An 18,565-nucleotide genomic window follows, 5' to 3' on the forward strand; every position below is an offset into this window, starting at 1 on the left:
TGCAATGTGTGAAAGATAACGCCCAAATGGACAATCGGATCAAAATTTGGATTGCACCTCCAGTGTGTAGAATTTAATAAACGACAAAAATAGTCCAGTCACTTTTTACTGTGTGGAATCTTCTTGGGATTTGTGATTTCTGACAATGCCACCAATATTGTAAGAGAAGTAGTGAATTCCAACACATTCCCTGACTTGGTGGTACCAAATCTTTTTTTTTTTTAAATGAGTGGAGTTCAGGAGATGCTCTCTGAGGCACGAAAAATGTTGGGACATTTTTGACATTCAGCAAGTGCATTTCAAAGATTGTAGCACCTGCAAGTACTGTTGAATTTTCCCTGCCATCAGCTGAAGCAAGTGCTAGTAACTAGGTGGAATTCTACCTAGTGATGAGCGGGTTCGGTTTCTCGGAAACCGAACCCCCCCCGAACTTCACCCTTTTTACACGGGTCCGAGCCATACTCGGATTCTCCCGTATGGCTCGGTTAACCCGAGTGCGCCCGAATGTTATCATCCCACTGTCGGATTCTCGCGAGATTCGGATTCTATATAAGCAGCCGCGCGTCGCCGCCATTTTCCTCGTGCATTGGAAATGTTAGGGAGAGGACGTGGCTGGCGTCCTCTCCGTTTATGTTGATGCATTGCAAATATTTTGTGCTTGCTTATTACTTAATTGTGGGGACTGGGGAGCAGCTGTATATAGGAGGAGTACAGTGCAGAGTTTTGCTGACAGTGACCACCAGTAATACGTTGTCTGCCTGAAAAACACTCCATATCTTTGCTCAGTGTACTGCATATATCTGTGCTCACACTGTTTAATTGTGGGGACTGGGGAGCAGCTGTATTATATAGCAGGAGTACAGTGCAGAGTTTTGCTGACAGTGACCACCAGTATACGTTGTCTTCCTGAAAAACACTCCATATCTGTGCTCAGTGTGCTGCTTTATTGTGGGGACTGGGAACCACCAGTATAATATTATATAGGAGGAGTACAGTGCAGAGTTTTGCTGACCAGTGACCACCAGTATATAATATATAGCATTACGGTACAGTAGGCCACTGCTGTACCTACCTCTGTGTCGTCATTAAGTATACTATCCATCTAGATTCTATACCTGTGGTGCATTTCAGTTGTGCAGTTTGCTGACACAGTGACCACCAGTATATATAGCAGTACGGTACGGAAGGCCACTGCTGTACCTACCTCTGTGTCGTCATTAAGTGTACTATCCATCTACATTCTATACCTGTGGTGCATTTTAGTTTTGCAGTTTGCTGACACAGTGACCACCAGTATACTATATAAAGCAGTACGGTACGGAAGGCCACTGCTGTACCTACCTCTGTGTCGTCATTAAGTATACTATCCATCTACATTCTATACCTGTGGTGCATTTTAGTTTTGCAGTTTTCTGACACAGTGACCACCAGTATATATAGCAGTACGGTACGGAAGGCCACTGCTGTACCTACCTCTGTGTCGTCATTAAGTATACTATCCATCTACATTTTATACCTGTGGTGCATTTTAGTTTTGCAGTTTGCTGACACAGTGACCACCAGTATACTATATATAGCAGTACGGTACGGAAGGCCACTGCTCTACCTACCTCTGTGTCGTCAAGTATACTATCCATCCATACCTGTGGTGCATTTCAGTTGTGCGCAGTATATATAGCAGTAGGCCATTGCTATTGATACTGGCATATAATTCCACACATTAAAAAATGGAGAACAAAAATGTGGAGGTTAAAATAGGGAAAGATCAAGATCCACTTCCACCTCGTGCTGAAGCTGCTGCCACTAGTCATGGCCGAGACGATGAAATGCCATCAACGTCGTCTGCCAAGGCCGATGCCCAATGTCATAGTAGAGAGCATGTAAAATCCAAATAACAAAAGTTCAGTAAAATGACCCAAAAATCAAAATTGAAAGCATCTGATGAGAAGCGTAAACTTGCCAATATGCCATTTACGACACGGAGTGGCAAGGAACGGCTGAGGCCCTGGCCTATGTTCATGGCTAGTGGTTCAGATTCACATGAGGATGGAAGCACTCATCCTCTCGCTAAAAAAATGAAAAGACTTAAGCTGGCAAAAGCACAGCAAAGAACTGTGCGTTCTTCTAAATCACAAATCCCCAAGGAGAGTCCAATTGTGTCGGTTGCGATGCCTCACCTTCCCAACACTGGACGGGAAGAGCTTGCGCCTTCCACCATTTGCACGCCCCCTGCAAGTGCTGTAAGGAGCACCCGCAGTCCAGTTCCTGATAGTCAAATTGAAGATGTCACTGTTGAAGTACACCAGGATGAGGATATGGGTGTTGCTGGCACTGGGGAGGAAATTGACAGGAGGATTCTGAAGGTGAGGTGGTTTGTTTAAGTCAGGCACCCGGGGAGACACCTGTTGTCCGTGGGACGAATATGGCCATTGACATGCCTGGTCAAAATACAAAAAAAATCAGCTCTTCGGTGTGGAATTATTTCAACACAAATGCGGACAACAGGTGTCAAGCCGTGTGTTGCCTTTGTCAAGCTGTAATAAGTAGGGGTAAGGATGTTACCCACCTCGGAACATCCTCCCTTATACGTCACCTGCAGCGCATTTATCATAAGTCAGTGACAAGTTCAAAAACTTTGGGTGACAGCGGAAGCAGTCCACTGACCACTAAATCCCTTCCTCTTGTAACCAAGCTCCTGCAAACCACACCACCAACTCCCTCAGTGTCAATTTCCTCCTTACCCAGGAAAGCCAATAGTCCTGCAGGCCATGTCACTGGCAAGTCTGACGAGTCCTCTCCTGCCTGGGATTCCTCCGATGCATCCTTGAGTGTAACGCCTACTGCTGCTGGCGCTGCTGTTGTAGCTGCTGGGAGTCGATCGTCATCCCAGAGGGGAAGTCAGAAGACCACTTGTACTACTTCCAGTAAGCAATTGACTGTCCAACAGTCCTTTGCGAGGAAGATGAAATATCACAGCAGTCATCCTGCTGCAAAGCAGATAACTCAGGCTTTGGCAGCCTGGGCGGTGAGAAACGTGGTTCCGGTATCCACCTTTAATTCAGAGGCAACTTGAGACTTGATTGAGGTACTGTGTCCCCGGTACCAAATACCATCTAGGTTCCATTTCTCTAGGCAGGCGATACTGAAAATGTACACAGACCTCAGAAAAAGAGTCAGCAGTGTCCTAAAAAAATGCAGTTGTACCCAATGTCCACTTAACCACGGACATGTGGACAAGTGGAGCAGGGCAGACTCAGGACTATATGACTGTGACAGCCCACTGGGTAGATGTATTGCCTCCCGCAGCAAGAACAGCAGCGGCGGCACCAGTAGCAGCATCTCGCAAACGCCAACTCGTTCCTAGGCAGGCTACGCTTTGTATCAACGCTTTCCAGAAGAGGCACACAGCTGACAACCTCTTACGGAAACTGAGGAAGATCATCGCAGAATGGCTTACCCCAATTGGACTCTCCTGGGGATTTGTGACATCGGACAATGCCAGCAATATTGTGCGTGCATTACATCTGGGCAAATTCCAGCACGTGCCATGTTTTGCACATACATTGAATTTGGTGGTGCAGAATTATTTAAAAAACAACAGGGGCGTGCAAGAGATGCTGTCGGTGGCCCGAACAATTGCGGGCCACTTTCGGCATTCAGCCACCGCGTGCCGAAGACTGGAGCACCACCAAACAGTCCTGAACCTGCCTTGCCATCATCTGAAGCAAGAGGTGGTAACGAGGTGTAATTCAACCCTCTATATGCTTCAGAGGATGGAGGAGCAGCAAAAGGCCATTCAAGCCTATACATCTGCCCATGATATAGGCAAAGGAGGGGGAATGCACCTGACTCAAGCGCAGTGGAGAATGATTTCAACGTTATGCAAGGTTCTGCAACCCTTTGAACTTGCCACACGTGAAGTCAGTTCAGACACTGCCAGCCTGAGTCAGGTCATTCCCCTCATCAGGCTTTTGCAGAAGAAGCTGGAGACATTGAAGGAGGAGCTAAAACAGTGCGATTCCGCTAGGCATGTGGGACTTGTGGATGGAGCCCTTAATTCGCTTAACCAGGATTCACGGATGGTCAATCTGTTGAAATCAGAGCACTACATTTTGGCCACCGTGCTCGATCCTAGATTTAAAACCTACGTTGGATCTCTCTTTCCGGCAGACACAAGTCTGCAGAGGTTCAAAGACCTGCTGGTGAGAAAATTGTCAAGTCAAGCGAAACGTGACCCGTCAACATCTCCTCCTTCACATTCTTCCGCAAACTGGGGGTGCGAGGAAAAGGCTAAGAATTCCGAGCCCACCTGCTGGCGGTGATGCAGGGCAGTCTGGAGCGAGTGCTGACATCTGGTCCGGACTGAAGGACCTGCCAACGATTACTGACATGTCGTATACTGTCACTGCATATGATTCTCTCACCATTGAAAGAATAGTGGAGGATTATATGAGTGACCGCATCCAAGTAGGCACATCAGACAGTCCGTACGTATACTGGCAGGAAAAAGAGGCGATTTGGAGGCCCTTGCACAAACTGGCTTTATTCAACCTAAGTTGCCCTCCCTCCAGTGTGTACTGCGAAAGAGTGTTTAGTGCAGCAACTCACCTTGTCAGCAATCGGCGTACGAGGTTACTTCCAGAAAATGTGGAGAAGATGATGTTCATCAAAATGAATTATAATCAATTCCTCCGTGGAGACATTCACCAGCAATTGCCTCCAGAAAGTACACAGGGATCTGAGATGGTGGATTCCAGTGAGGACGAATTAATAATCTGTGAGGAGGGGGATGTACACAGTGAAAGGGGTGAGGAATCGGAGGATGATGATGAGGATGACATCTTGCCTCTGTAGAGCCAGTTTGTGCAAGGAGAGATTGATTGCTTCTTTTTTGGTGGGGGCCCAAACCAACCAGTCATTTCAGTCACAGTTGTGTGGAAGACCCTGTCGCTGAAATGATGGGTTCGTTAAAGTGTGCATGTCCTGTGTATACAACATAAGGGTGGGTGGGAGGGCCCAAGGACAATTCCATCTTGCACCTCTTTTTTCTTTCATTTTTCTTTGCATCATGTGCTGTTTGGGGACAATTTTTTTTGAAGTGCCATCCTGTCTGACACTGCAGTGCCACTCCTAGATGGGCCAGGTGTTTGCGTTGGCCACTTGTGTCGCTTAGCTTAGTCACACATCGACCTTGGTGCGCCTCTTTTTTTCTTTACATCATGTGCTGTTTGGGGACTATTTTTTTGAAGTGCCATCCTGTCTGACACTGCAGTGCCACTCCAAGATGGGCCAGGTGTTTGTGTCGGCTACTTGTGTCGCTTAGCTTAGCCATCCAGCGACCTCGGTGCAAATTTTAGGACTAAAAATAATATTGTGAGGTGTGAGGTGTTCAGAATAGACTGGAAATGAGTGGAAATTATGGTTATTGAGGTTAATAATACTATGGGATCAAAATGAACCCCAAATTCCACGATTTAAGCTGTTTTTTAGGGTTTTTTGAAAAAAACACCCGAATCCAAAACACACCCGAATCCGACAAAAAAATTTCGGTGAGGTTTTGCCAAAACGCGTCCGAATTCAAAACACGGCCGCGGAACTGAATCCAAAACCAAAACACAAACCCGAAATATGTCCGGTGCACATCACTAATTCTACCCTTTATATGCTTCAGCAGCTGGAGGAGCAGCAGCATGGCATCCAAGGCTACATAATGACCTATGACATAGGAAAAGGAGGGGGAACATACCTTACTTAAGCACAGTGGATAATACTTTTCATGTTGTGCAAGGTTCTCAAACCCTTTCAAGTTGCCACATGTGAAATTAGTTTCAGACACTGCCACCTTGAGTCAGTTAATTCCTCTTATTAGACTCTTGGAAAAGCAGTTGGAGAAACTGAAGGAGGTGCTGAAATGAAGCAATTTTACTAAGCATGCCGGACTCTTAGCTCAAGCCCTTCATTTGTTTCCCTATGATATAAGTGTCATCAATCTCTTTGAAATCAGGTCACTATATTTTGGCGGCCATACTTGATCATAGGTTTAAGTCATACATTGTGTCTTTCTTTCAAATGGACACAAATCTGAAGAAAGGCAAATTGCTGTTGGTGAGCAAATTGTCAGCTCAAGCAGAACGTTACACTGCAACATCTCCTGTTTCAGCTTCTCCAGCAACTTTGGCTGCTAAGAAAAAGCTACATTTTCCTAAGAGATGCATGGTAATGCAGATCAGTCAGCAAAAACTGCCTACAATTTTTGACATGTCTACCGTGACTGAATATGATGCGGCTACCATGCAAAGAAGGGATGATGATTATTTTAGTGATAACAGCCCAATAGGCATGCCAGACAGTCCGTTTCACTACTGGCAGGAAAAAAGGCAATTTGTATGTCCTTTCACAAATTGGCTTTGCTTTACTTAAGGTGCACACCCTCCAGTGTGTACTCAGAAAGACTTTTCAGCTCAGCCGGCAATCTTGTCAGCGATCAGCGTAGGAGGTTAATTTCTCAAAATGCGGAAAAGATGATGTTCATCAAAATGAATGATAAATTTCATGAGAAAGACCTTTACCAGTAATTATGTCCAAAAAAGACAAAGACGCCTGTAATGGTGCATTCCAGTAGGGACGAATTAAAAGTGTGTGAAGAAGAGGATGTACACACTGATGGGGGTGAGGAATTGGATGATGATGGTTATGGCAACATCTTGCCTATGTAGAGCCAAATGGTGTACGTGGAGACCAGTTGCAGCTTATTTTGTGGGGAACCAAACCAACCAATCATTTCAGCCACAAGTGGCAGTCCCTGTTGCTGAAGTGATTGGTTCATTAAACTGTGTATGTCCTGTTTAAAATATACAACATACAGGTGGGTAGGAGGGCTCAAGGACAATTCCATCTTGCACATCTTTTCTTTGCATTATGTGCTGTTTGGAGCATTGCTAACTGTCTTCTTGTGTAGATGACAAACATTTTCATTTATTAAACTGCCACATTGTCTGCATTGCAGTGCCATTCTGTTTCCTGGATGTGCCATGTTGGAAGTTTAAGTGCCACATGTTTGTTTGTGCCGTCCACTGCTGTCTCCTAGTTCAGTCATCTAGCTACCTTGGTGCAGCCTTTTGTCCTAAACTGGATAAAAACATTATTGTGAGGTGGTCAAAATGTAATGGAAATAAGTAGATATTAATGTTATTGAGGATAATAATAATAATAATAATAATAATAATGTAAAAACAAAAATAGTCCAAAACTCTGTGATATTAGCTGTTTTTATGAGTTTTGTAAAAAAAAAAAAAAAAAATACAGATACAAAACCAACACCCACAAGGAGATAGATACCCAAAACCCATGACAGGGGCCGAAGCACATCTCTAATGAAAAATAGTCTGTTTATTCATAGATTTCCTAAATATTTAAACAGTTTTAATTGTTTATGTGAAAAAAGACTTTGTAAACATTAAAAAGAGCTCAACTGAAATAAGAGATTTTCTACTACATCCATTAGGGCACAGTGGAGCGATTAACCTGGGGTAAAGATGGGGGGATGAGTTAAGCCTGGCACAGTGAAGTGTAGCTGGTTCCTAATCCTCTATGCCTCCAAATCCCCATCTTAGATTTGTGCCTAAGGGAGCCAGGTATACCCTGGGCTATCTCCAGCCTTTTTTGTTTTATTTATGCTTACTACAAGAAGAATCTTTTTCAGGACTACACAGACTTACTGTGGCTTGTTTCCGTGTCCAAAAATGCCCAGTGAACATCTGGACAGTCGGCAGTGGTGAGTATGTGCCACTACCATTTACTAGGAAAGGGAGGTGGGTATACAAACTACACACTGCGCCTTCTGAAACTCCTTCATGGGTAGCTTCTTTAGTGGAGGTCATGTCTCAGCTGTCTCAGGAGTTGTAGGCCTCTCACAGAGATCGGGCATCCACAAGGGGAGAAGGCTCCAGTTTGGGTCCCCTCCCTTCATCACAAGTGTTGGAGCCCACTTGGGCTCAGGGGTTAGCCTGCTCAGTTTAGGGTCCAGACATCCAGGTATTTTTATTCCCTTGCCCCTTTCCCATCAGCTGACAGGGTTAAGTGGGAGACTCCTCCTTTGGTGTATCCGTCAGTATCTCGTCCTTCAACAAAGACTATGCTCCCGGGAGCCACATCCTTTGATAAGAAGTTGAAAATAACCCTAATACCCATATATGACAGCATAAATTTTACTCAGGTCAGCCTTGGTTGGTTGATGGGTAAATAATGCAGTTGATAAATGGGCAGACCAGTTGGTCAAAGACTTGAAGTCAAATGCTCCGCATGCTGACCTTATTCCCCCAGAGGCGTCACCGGGTGTGGTGACACCCAGTGTGCACTCTGCACTATCCCTCCCCCACGAGTCTCCAGTGCGTCTGCCAGAAAAGGGGGCGTAACTTCATGGGGTCTCTGTTTCTTCACTCCAGGGGCATCTCCAACATCCCTGGAGATGCTGGATGCCCCCGGAGACTGGGATGAGTGCTTTGCCGGCTCTTCAAGTGTGACAGAAGCTGGGTGCTGCAGGTGAATGTCATACTGCAGCACTTGGCTCCTGTCACTGCAGAAGAGCCGGCACTTTGGTGCACCACCCCCTGCACCCGGCTTGTGTTGCCACTGTATCCCCCTATACCAGGGTGCCTCCAAGGATACTGGGCAGGAGGCAGACTCAAAGCGGCCATGGATTACTTCTGTTCTCTGTGGATGTCTTGTTTGTTGATTGCTGGCCACAGGTGGCAAGAGTACCTTCTTGCCTTCAACTACATTGACTCCACATTGGTGCTACTCAGGGTCCTCCTTATATTCTTTTTGTAACTCTTCCCAATTTTGTGGCACAGCCAGAGGTTCCTTATCTGCAGTTGGTGGAAAGCCCAGAGGTCATCAGCCCAGACCTGCCTGTCATCCAGACCTCAAGCCTATGGACAAACTGATGGCATTACAGCCTTCAATACCAAATGGGGGGCACACATGGAGTGTGCATGTCTGTTGTTGTTCAGAAACGTTTGGTTCCATACTTGTTCAGATGTCTGGGTTTGAAATCTTGTATCCCACAAATACAAACTAGAGTTTTTTTCTCCTCCACAGTCATTTTTTCATAATAGAATTACCAGCCTCAGTGCAAAAGCAGTAGGTGTTGCAGCAGGCAATAGCCAAGCTTCTTGCCTCTAAGGTGTTAGTTCCTCTGAGGTGTTAGTTCCAGGCCAAGTGCCTCAGCACACTCAGGTTTTTTATTCAAATCTGTTTTATGGTTCAGAAGCTGGAAATTCAGTCCTGCCTATTTTGAATCTAAAATAATTAAATCTTGATTTGACGTTTCACCAGTTCAAGATAGAATCCCTCCACTAAGTAATTTTGGGTCTGGATGCCACAGAATTCCTAGTGTACATGGACATCAAAGATGCTTACTTGCACATTCCAATCTGATAATTGCATCAGGCGTTCCTCCAGTTTGCAACTCTGGAAGCTCATTATCGGTTTTGTGTTCTGCCTTTCGGTCTGTTGTCAGCTTCCTGGATCTTTACCAAGGTGATAGCTGTGATCATTATACACCTCAAATGCCCTGGGGGTGACAATTATCCCTTACCTAAACGACCTTCTCATCAAGGCTCCATGAAAAGACAAATTCTGGAACATGTTTCATTGACGCGCTATGTTTTCTTCCAGCATGGCTGGATTGTCAATTTCCAAAAGTCCAACTTGGTGCCATCCTAGCATTTTTCAGTTTCTGTGCATGATTCTGGAAACCTCCCTGCAGACAGTGTTCCTCCCCTTGGACAAGGCCCAGGCAATTCAGGAATTGGTAGTATGGGTCTCAAGTTGAAAAAGGTGTCAGTTCAGTTTGCATTTGCCTGATGGCGGCAACTTTTGAGGCCATACAGTTCAGCAGATTCCATTTCAGGCATTTCAGTTGGACCTTCTGTCCCAGTTGTCTGGGTCTTATCTTCACATGCACTGCCAGGTGCATCTGTCCCCTCATACCGGCATATCTCTGTTCTGGTGGTAGCCACTTTGTCATTTGGAATTGGTTCCTCCTGACCATGGATGCCAGCCTATGCTGCTTGTGTGTAGTGGTGGTGGACAGCCACTTCAGGGTTGATGGTCATGCCAGTAGGTGCTTCCACCCATCAATGTGCTGGAACTCAGGGTGGCCTACAATGCCAACCAAGCAGTGTCTTCTGGAAAGTCTGCCAATCCGCCTGCAATTGGACAACTCCATGCCCATGGCATTCCTCAATTGGCAAGGGAGAATATGGAGTTGTATTGTCATGAGGGAGACCAGTCACATCCTACAGTGTACTGAAAGACACACCGTGGCCATCTCTGTAATTTTCATACCAGGTGTTGAGAACTGGGAGGTGTACTATCTCAGTTGCTAAAATCTTCAGCCCAGGTAATGAGCCCTTCATCCCAAGGTATTTCCAACAACTGGTCCGGCATTGGGGCAGTCTTCAGCTAGACCTTCAGATCTCCTCTTGTCAGAATCACTAGTTGCAGAGGTATTTCTCTGGAACACAGGAGCAGAGGTCGTCAAAGCTCTTATGGTTCCATGGTGGTACCATCTTGTTTACCTGTTCCCACATTTTTTCCTTTTCTGATGCAAGTGCTCAAAGTTCTTGCATCATCCTGGTGGCTCTGTATTGGTATTGTGAGTATGGTACTCGGATCTTCAGCTGCTTCTTGCAGACAACCCATGGTTGTGCCCCTCAGGCTGGATTTTCTTCACCTGCTTCCATTTGTGGATCCTGACATACTGCAGCCCCATTTAGCACCATGGTTGTTGAGCCTGCAATCTTAAAATGCAAGGGTTTCCCAGATGCAGTGATTCCCACAATGCTACGGGCTCAGAAGCCAGTGACGTCGGCTCACTTCCATTGTATTTGGATGCCTTACGTAATGTGGTGTGAAGGGCGTGGTTTCTCCACTACTTCTTTCTTGCTATTCTGCCTTTATCTTTTCCTGCAGGTGGGGCTGGATGCTGGTATTCATTTGTGGTCCCTGAAGGTACAAGTTTCTACCCTGTCCATCTTCTTTCAGCTTTGCTTGGCTCTGCTTCCAGTACTTCAGGCTTTCCTTCAGGGGGTCCTTTCGGTCCATCCACCTTTTGTGCCACATGAGTCCTTGAGATCTGAACCTGGTGTTGACCTTCATCGAATCAGCAGTGTTTGAGCCTTTAGAAGATGTTGACTTCATGTACCTGTCCTGGAAGACTGTACCCCTGATGGCTTTGGCTTCAGATTTGAGGGTGTTGGTACTTGTGGAAATACTCTGTTGCTCCCTATATCTCATAATCCATGATAATCGAGCAGTACAATGTACAAAGCTGGCATTTATGCCCAAGGTGGTCTCAGCCTTCCACATCAACCAGCCTATAGCAGTCCCAGTATTGTCATGTGACAATGCACCTTTCCATTCACTGGATGTGGTTCAGGCTATTTGTACAGTATCTATGTTGGCTCAGTAGCAGCCCTATGCAGATTGGATGCCCTTGTGTATTCAAAGATGCTGGCCAGGTCGATTGTCTGGTTATTCATCAGGCTTACATGGCCAGTGCTCAGTCTACACCTGGTTCCATCTCAGCGCATTCCCCGCATTTAGTTGGTACGTCTTTTGATGTGCACAGATGTGCATCTGTGTTGCAGCTCTACTAAGCGGCCAACTGGTCCACAGAACACACTTTTGTATAGTTATACAATTTTGACAAGTTTTCAGCCTCGAACACAGAGTGGGGCTGATTGGCATTTCTATAATGGGCAGTAGTGAAATTAGCGGTGCCATGTTTCCGGAGACCTGCGCATGTGCTGTAGACAATACCAGAGCCTACTGTGCTGTAGAGAGGAGGCCCACCCAGAGAATGGATACAGGCCCCCTCCTCTGTTAAAATGCCCTTAGTTTGGCCACAGGGTTTGGCATGTCCCCAGTGTAATCACTCCAGCGTCCCCTAGTGGATGAAGAAGAAAACAGGATTTTGGTACTTACCGATAAATCCCTTTCTACAGTTTGATAGGGGACACTTGACACCCACCCAGCACTGCATTACCTGCCATTGTTTTGCTGTTCTGGTTGTATGACTGTCTGTTGCTGTCTGCAGTATGTTGATTTACTTTATATATTGTTCTGTTTTGGACATTGGACCACCTTACTGTTGGTTACTCCTCCATGTTTTCTTTCCCTATTGCCTATGCTCTCCATCTCTACTTGGGATCATTTTCTCTATACTGGGGCTGATGGGACATAGAGGGGGTGGAGCCTTCTACACATCTAAATACATTTAAAGTGCCAGGCTATATTCATCCACCATCTATACCCCAGTGTAATCGCTCCAGTGTCCCCTTTGGAATCTGAGAAAGGGATTTATCGGTAATAACCAGTGGTAGCTGCAGGGGGGCTGCTAAGCACATATAACCATACATGTGTATGTATTATATGTGCTGAAGTGTATCCGGATAGGCAGTGGTGCTGTATACTACAGCCACAATGCAGAACTCCGGACTCAGCATTAGGCTTTACTCTCCTAAGCCTGCCACAAGTCTCTCATTAGCTAGATTCCCAGGAGTATGGGGGAAGATTCGGAGAGTGAAGACTAATGCTGAGTCCCAGGTTCACCATGTCGGCTGTGGTAGACAGCACTGCTGCCGATGCGGATATACTGCTAGCACATATATTACATAGTAACATAGTAACATAGTAACATAGTTAATGAGGTTGAAAAGAGGCAAAATGCCCATCGGGTTCAACCTGTATCTGTATTAAACAGTGCACATTATAATGCACCAGCCGAATTAATGGTTTCATACATATTGACAACTACAGTATATTTCGTATCACTCCCATATACATAATGTCAATACATTAAATACTATAGCCTTCTATACCTTTTTCAGCTAGAAAATCAATCAATTTTTAATTTAATTTAAAGAGTCCACCATTATTATCTTCTCCGGAAGGGAGTTCCAAATCGTTTTTGCCCTTACAGTGAAGAATCCTTTCCTACGTTATGTACGGAATTTTCTCTCTTCTAGCCTCAGTGAGTGCCCATGTGTCCTATACAGAGTTTTATTAATTAACAAATCCCCTGCTAACTCTTTGTATTGAACCTTTGTCACACGTCGCAGGCAGCGGCGCCCGCGCTTGACCCTGTGTGTGTCTTGGATTACCCGGCGCCTCTCTCCCCCGGCGGTCTCCAAGTACCGGCGTCGGGTCGGTGTGTCTCCTCGGCGGCTTCCCAGAGCGAGGGCGCCGCCATAATGAGTGTGGTCATGGAGGCGGAGCAGGACTGACGTCACCTGCCCACTCCGCCAATCAGGCAAGGGCGGGAGATTCAAAGTCAGATGCCGGGCAGAGACCCGGCGCCTGAGTATCATCATTCTGCTGTCAGAAACTGTGATCTCCAGAGCTCCCCTGTTCCTGCTAAATCCTGTGTTCTCAAGCATCTCTTTGTTTCCAAGCATCACCGTGCCTCCAAGTGTCCGAGTGCCTCCACGCACCTCCGTGCCTCCCAGCATTACTGTGCCTCCAAGCGTCCGAGTGCCTCCACGCACCTCCGTGCCTCCCAGCATTACTGTGCCTCCAAGCACCCAAGCACCTCCACGCACCTCCGTGCCTCCAAGCGCCTCCACGCACCTCCGTGCCTCCAAGCACCCAAGCACCTCCACGCTCCTCCGTGCCTCCAAGCGCCCAAGTGCCTCCATGCACCTCCATGCCTCCAAGCGCCTCCGCGCCTTCAAGCACTTCTGTACCTCTAAACACCTCAGTGTATCCGAGCACCTCAGTGCCTCCAAGCGCTTCCGCGCCTTCAAGCACTTCTGTACCTCTAAACACCTCAGTGCCTCCAATCATCTCAGTGTCTCCAAACACCTCAGTGTCTCCTAGCACCCAGAGCACTTTAGCGCAGTTTGTGCCTCCAGCATCGGATATTCTTCACTGATTTATCAACGCCTTTCAAGCTTTGTCTTTCAGGAGACCTTCAGCGCCCACACGTGCCTCCTGTTTGCCGATCTAATCCTGCATGAGGAAAACTTACATTCGACCAGAGTCTACAACACTCTCAACTCAGGTCAGTGATAGTATACTCAGGCGCCACATGGACCCGGGGAATCGGAACCCAGAGACGAGTGCCATTCAGGACCTGGCTTCCCGTGTTCAGAGTCAAGAGGCGGCGCAAAGCCAGGTGATGCGGTATCTCCAGGAACTATCCGGCCGGCTGGATCAAATTCAGGCATCCCTGGCTTCAGTAGTTCCGGCTCCAGCTCCGACGCCCGCTCCAGCAGTTGCTCCCGATAATGTTCACGCCGTGTCCGGAACCAGGTCACGTCTTCAGCTCCCCACTCCCTCTCGCTACAGCGGCAATCCGAAGAATTGCCGTGGTTTTCTTAACCAGTGCGAGGTACAGTTTGAACTCCTCGCACACAACTTCCCCACGGATCGGTCCAAAGTAGCATACATTATTTCCTTGCTTGAGGGCTCAGCACTGGAATGGGTGTCTCCGTTATGGGAGCGATCTGATCCTTTGGTTTCCAGCTACACCGATTTCATCGCATCTTTCCGCAGGATCTTTGATGAGCCTGGCAGAATGACCGCCTCTTCAGATTTACTCCGAGTCCGACAAGGCTCCCGTTCAGTAGGACAGTATGTGATTCATTTTCAGACCATAGCCTCCGAACTGCGCTGGAATAATGACGCCCTACGGGCCGCTTTCTGGAACGGGCTGTCCGACCGTCTTAAGGACGAACTGATTACAAGGAATTTGCCAGATTCTTTGGAACAGTTGATCTCACTCTGTGTGAAAGTGGATCTCCGCATGCAGGAACGAGGCGGCGAATGTACTCGGTCTGATCGATCCAGATTCCGGGCTCTTCCGTCAAAACAAACGGTTACTTCAAATCCAGACGAACCCATGCAGATTAATCGGTCTCGGCTATCTCCAGAAGAGCGTCAGCATCGGCGTGAGGGTAGACTCTGCCTCTACTGTGGAGCCGCGGATCACTTCCTCAAGTTTTGCAAGTCTCGCCCGGGAAACGGGCAGTCCTAGCCTGTTCCGGGGAAGTCAAGCTGGGTGTGGTTTCTCAATCTTCTCCAGTAGTGGACTGTTTACTCTCAGTATCTTTGTTTACAGAAACAGAAGTCAAAACTGTTAAGGCTCTATTGGATTCAGGAGCTGCGGGGAATTTTATTTCTCTCTCCTGCGCCCAGAGTTTGGGCTTGAAGTTACAGTTGGTCGAACGACCTATTACGATAACAGCTATTAACGGTGTCCAAATTCCTAACGCCTTGATTACAAGTCAGTCTGAGTCAATTAAGCTACAAGTGGGAGCTTTGCACCGAGAACAACTAGAGTTCCTTGTAATTCAGGAGATGTCTCATGATCTCGTTTTGGGTCTTCCCTGGCTCAGGCTTCACAACCCTCATGTCGACTGGAGGTCGACACAAATAATTTCTTGGAGTCCTTTCTGTCAATTGAATTGTCTTACTCCTGTCTTTCCACTCCGTGCATCGGCCAAGTCGGACGTGGAGTCTATTCCAGAGGCTTATCGAGAATTTTCAGATGTCTTTTCAGAACAGGCGGCAGATAAATTACCTCCACATAGGCCCTGGGACTGTCCTATTGAGCTTATTCCGGGAAAAATGCCACCCCGAGGTCGCACTTATCCTTTGTCGGTTCCGGAGACACAAGCTATGACAGAGTACATTAAGTCTAATTTGCAGAAGGGATTCATCCGTCCCTCCACTTCTCCAGCGGGAGCTGGTTTTTTTTTCTTTAAGAAAAAAGATGGAGGCCTGAGATCATGTATAGACTATCGTGGTCTGAATGAAGTCACCATTAAGAACAAGTATCCTCTGCCGCTCATCACAGAGCTTTTTGATAGAGTGCGGGGAGCTCGAGTATTTACTAAGCTTGACTTAAGAGGAGCATATAACCTGATACGTATCCGACAAGGAGATGAATGGAAGACGGCCTTCAATACTAGAGATGGGCATTACGAGTACCTGGTAATGCCGTTTGGCCTCAGCAACGCCCCTGCCGTCTTCCAGGGATTCATTAATGAAGTCTTTCGGGACATGTTGTACCTGAATGTAGTAGTATATTTGGATGACATTCTGATATTTTCGAAGAATCTTTCTGAGCACCGACTACAAGTTAAGGAAGTACTCCTTCGGTTGCGCGAGAACCATCTTTATGGCAAAATCTCCAAGTGCACCTTTGAGGTTTCTTCTATTCCATTTTTGGGCTACATTATTTCTGGAACTGAGTTGCGTATGGATCCGGAGAAACTCTCTGCCATCCGGGATTGGACTCAACCTCTTTCCTTGAAAGCAGTGCAACGATTTCTAGGATTCGCAAATTATTATCGAAAATTTATAAGAGGTTTCTCTACTATCGTGGCACCTATTACTGCTATGACCAAGAAAGGGGCTGACCCAAGCTATTGGCCTTCTGAAGCAGTAGCAGCGTTCAAACAGCTGAAGGTAGCCTTTATGTCCGCTCCAGTACTACAGCAGCCAGATTTCCTAAAACCATTTTTTCTGGAGGTTGATGCTTCCACGGTAGGCATAGGTGCCGTACTTTCACAGTACGCCTCAGATGGGAAATTGCATCCGTGTGGTTTCCATTCCCGCAAGTTCTCCCCTGCCAAATTAAATTACACCATTGGAGACAAAGAGCTGCTGGCAATTAAATCTGCTTTAGAAGAATGGAGATATCTTCTGGAAGGTGCTAAACACTTAATTACAATTTTTACGGGTCACAAGAATTTACTGTACCTCAAGACGGCCCAATGTTTGAATCCCCGTCAGGCAAGATGGGCGCTCTTCTTTGCTATATTTTCCTTTATCATTAAGTATCGGGCTGGAACTCTTAACACCAAGGCGGATGCCCTATCCCGTTCAGTAATTGCTTCGGATGAGGAGAATACAGTCGAGAAAGCATTAATCCTCAGTCCCGTCTCTATTTCTGCAGCTTCCACTGGGTTGGGCCCTCCTCCTGGAAGAATGTCGGTGCCAGCTAGATTTCGACCAAGACTGTTGCAGTGGGCTCACACTTCTAAGTTTTCTGGTCATCTGGGAGTCCAGAAAATGTGGGAATTCTTGCGAAGATCGTACTGGTGGGACACTATGAAAAAGGATGTTCAAGAGTATGTCAATTCGTGTCCTCAATGTGCTCAGCACAAAATTCCACGTCTGCCGCCTGCAGGGTTGTTGCATCCCTTGTCCATTCCTAAAAGACCTTGGACTCATATCTCGATGGACTTTGTTACTGAACTACCTCTCTCTAAGGGTCATAACACCATTTGGGTGATTATTGACCGATTCTCTAAGATGGCACATTTTGTTCCGTTGACCGGATTACCATCCGCGTCCAAGTTGGCTCTGTTATTTGTCCGGGAGCACTTCCGCCTGCACGGGTTACCTCTAGAAATAGTCTCGGATCGAGGGGTACAGTTTACAGCAAGGTTCTGTAGAGCCCCTATTCAGCTCTACAAATTAAACTCAAGTTTTCATCTGCTTACCATCCGCAGACCAATGGGCAAACTGAACGCGTCAATCAAGATCTAGAGACCTTTCTCCGTGTTTACCTTTCTCCTTCTCAAGATAACTGGGTGGAGTTGTTGCCTTGGAGTTCGCCCACAACCATCTATATCACTCGTCGTCTGGTGAATCTTCTTTCTTTATTAATTACGGATTTCATCCCCAAGTTCCGGAGTTACCCATGTGTCCACCAGAAGAAGTTCCTGCTGCAGCCTCTACTCTCCGACACTTTAACCAAATCTGGAGTCGAGTTCATGCCAATCTCAAGAGAGTTTCCGGTCGCTATAAATTCTTTGCGGATAGGAAGCGACGAGCAGCTCCTCAATATAAGGTTGGCGACAAGGTATGGCTCTCTACCCGCAATCTTCGTTTGAGATTGCCTACTATGAAATTTGCCCCAAGGTTCATTGGTCCTTTCCCAGTGTTGCAAGTCTTGAACCCGGTCGTCTGCAAATTAGGATTGCCTTCCCACCTTCGAATACCTAACGCCTTTCATGTCTCTCTCCTCTGTCCCCGCATTCTGAATCGGTTCCACTCAGCATCCCCTAGGCCAACTTCTGTAGTGACTGAAGCTGGAACGGAGTTTGAAATCAAAGCTATTCTTGACTCTCGTTATCTTCATAAAAAACTACAGTACTTGGTAGAGTGGAAAGGTTATGGTCCTGAGGAGAGAAGTTGGATCAATGCTACTGAAGTAACGGCTCCCCGACTGGTTCGGGTCTTCCACTCCAGACATCCAACTAAGCCCGGAAAGTGTCCAGGGGCCACTCCTGGAGGAGGGGGTACTGTCACATGTCGCAGGCAGCGGCGCCCGCGCTTGCCCCTGCGTGTGTCTTGGATTACCCGGTGCCTCTCTCCCCCGGCGGTCTCCGGGTTCCGGCGTCGGGTCGGTGTGTCTCCTCGGCGGCTTCCCGTAGCGAGGGCGCCGCCATCATGAGTGTGGTCATGGAGGCGGAGCAGGACTGACATCACCTGCCCGCTCCGCCAATCAGGCAAGGGCGGGAGATTCAAAGTCAGACGCCGGGCA

General features: G+C 47.0%; 1 long non-coding RNA gene across 3 annotated transcripts in view; it reads right to left on the minus strand.

The window, feature by feature from the left end:
- The window catches only part of LOC134911648 (uncharacterized), a 60,358-nt gene that overhangs the window by 32,024 nt on the left and 9,769 nt on the right, over positions 1–18,565 (minus strand). Inside the window, exon 5 of one of the 3 annotated variants that reach the window (XR_010176741.1) lies at positions 5,486–7,128. The exons of the other annotated variants lie outside the window; for them this stretch is intronic. This is a non-coding gene — a long non-coding RNA (uncharacterized LOC134911648). Of the gene's footprint in view, positions 1–5,485; positions 7,129–18,565 lie in introns of those variants that run through there. 3 annotated transcript variants of the gene reach the window in all.

This window comes from Pseudophryne corroboree, chromosome 4 (assembly GCF_028390025.1).
Source record: "Pseudophryne corroboree isolate aPseCor3 chromosome 4, aPseCor3.hap2, whole genome shotgun sequence".
NCBI classification, from domain to species: Eukaryota; Metazoa; Chordata; class Amphibia; order Anura; family Myobatrachidae; genus Pseudophryne; species Pseudophryne corroboree.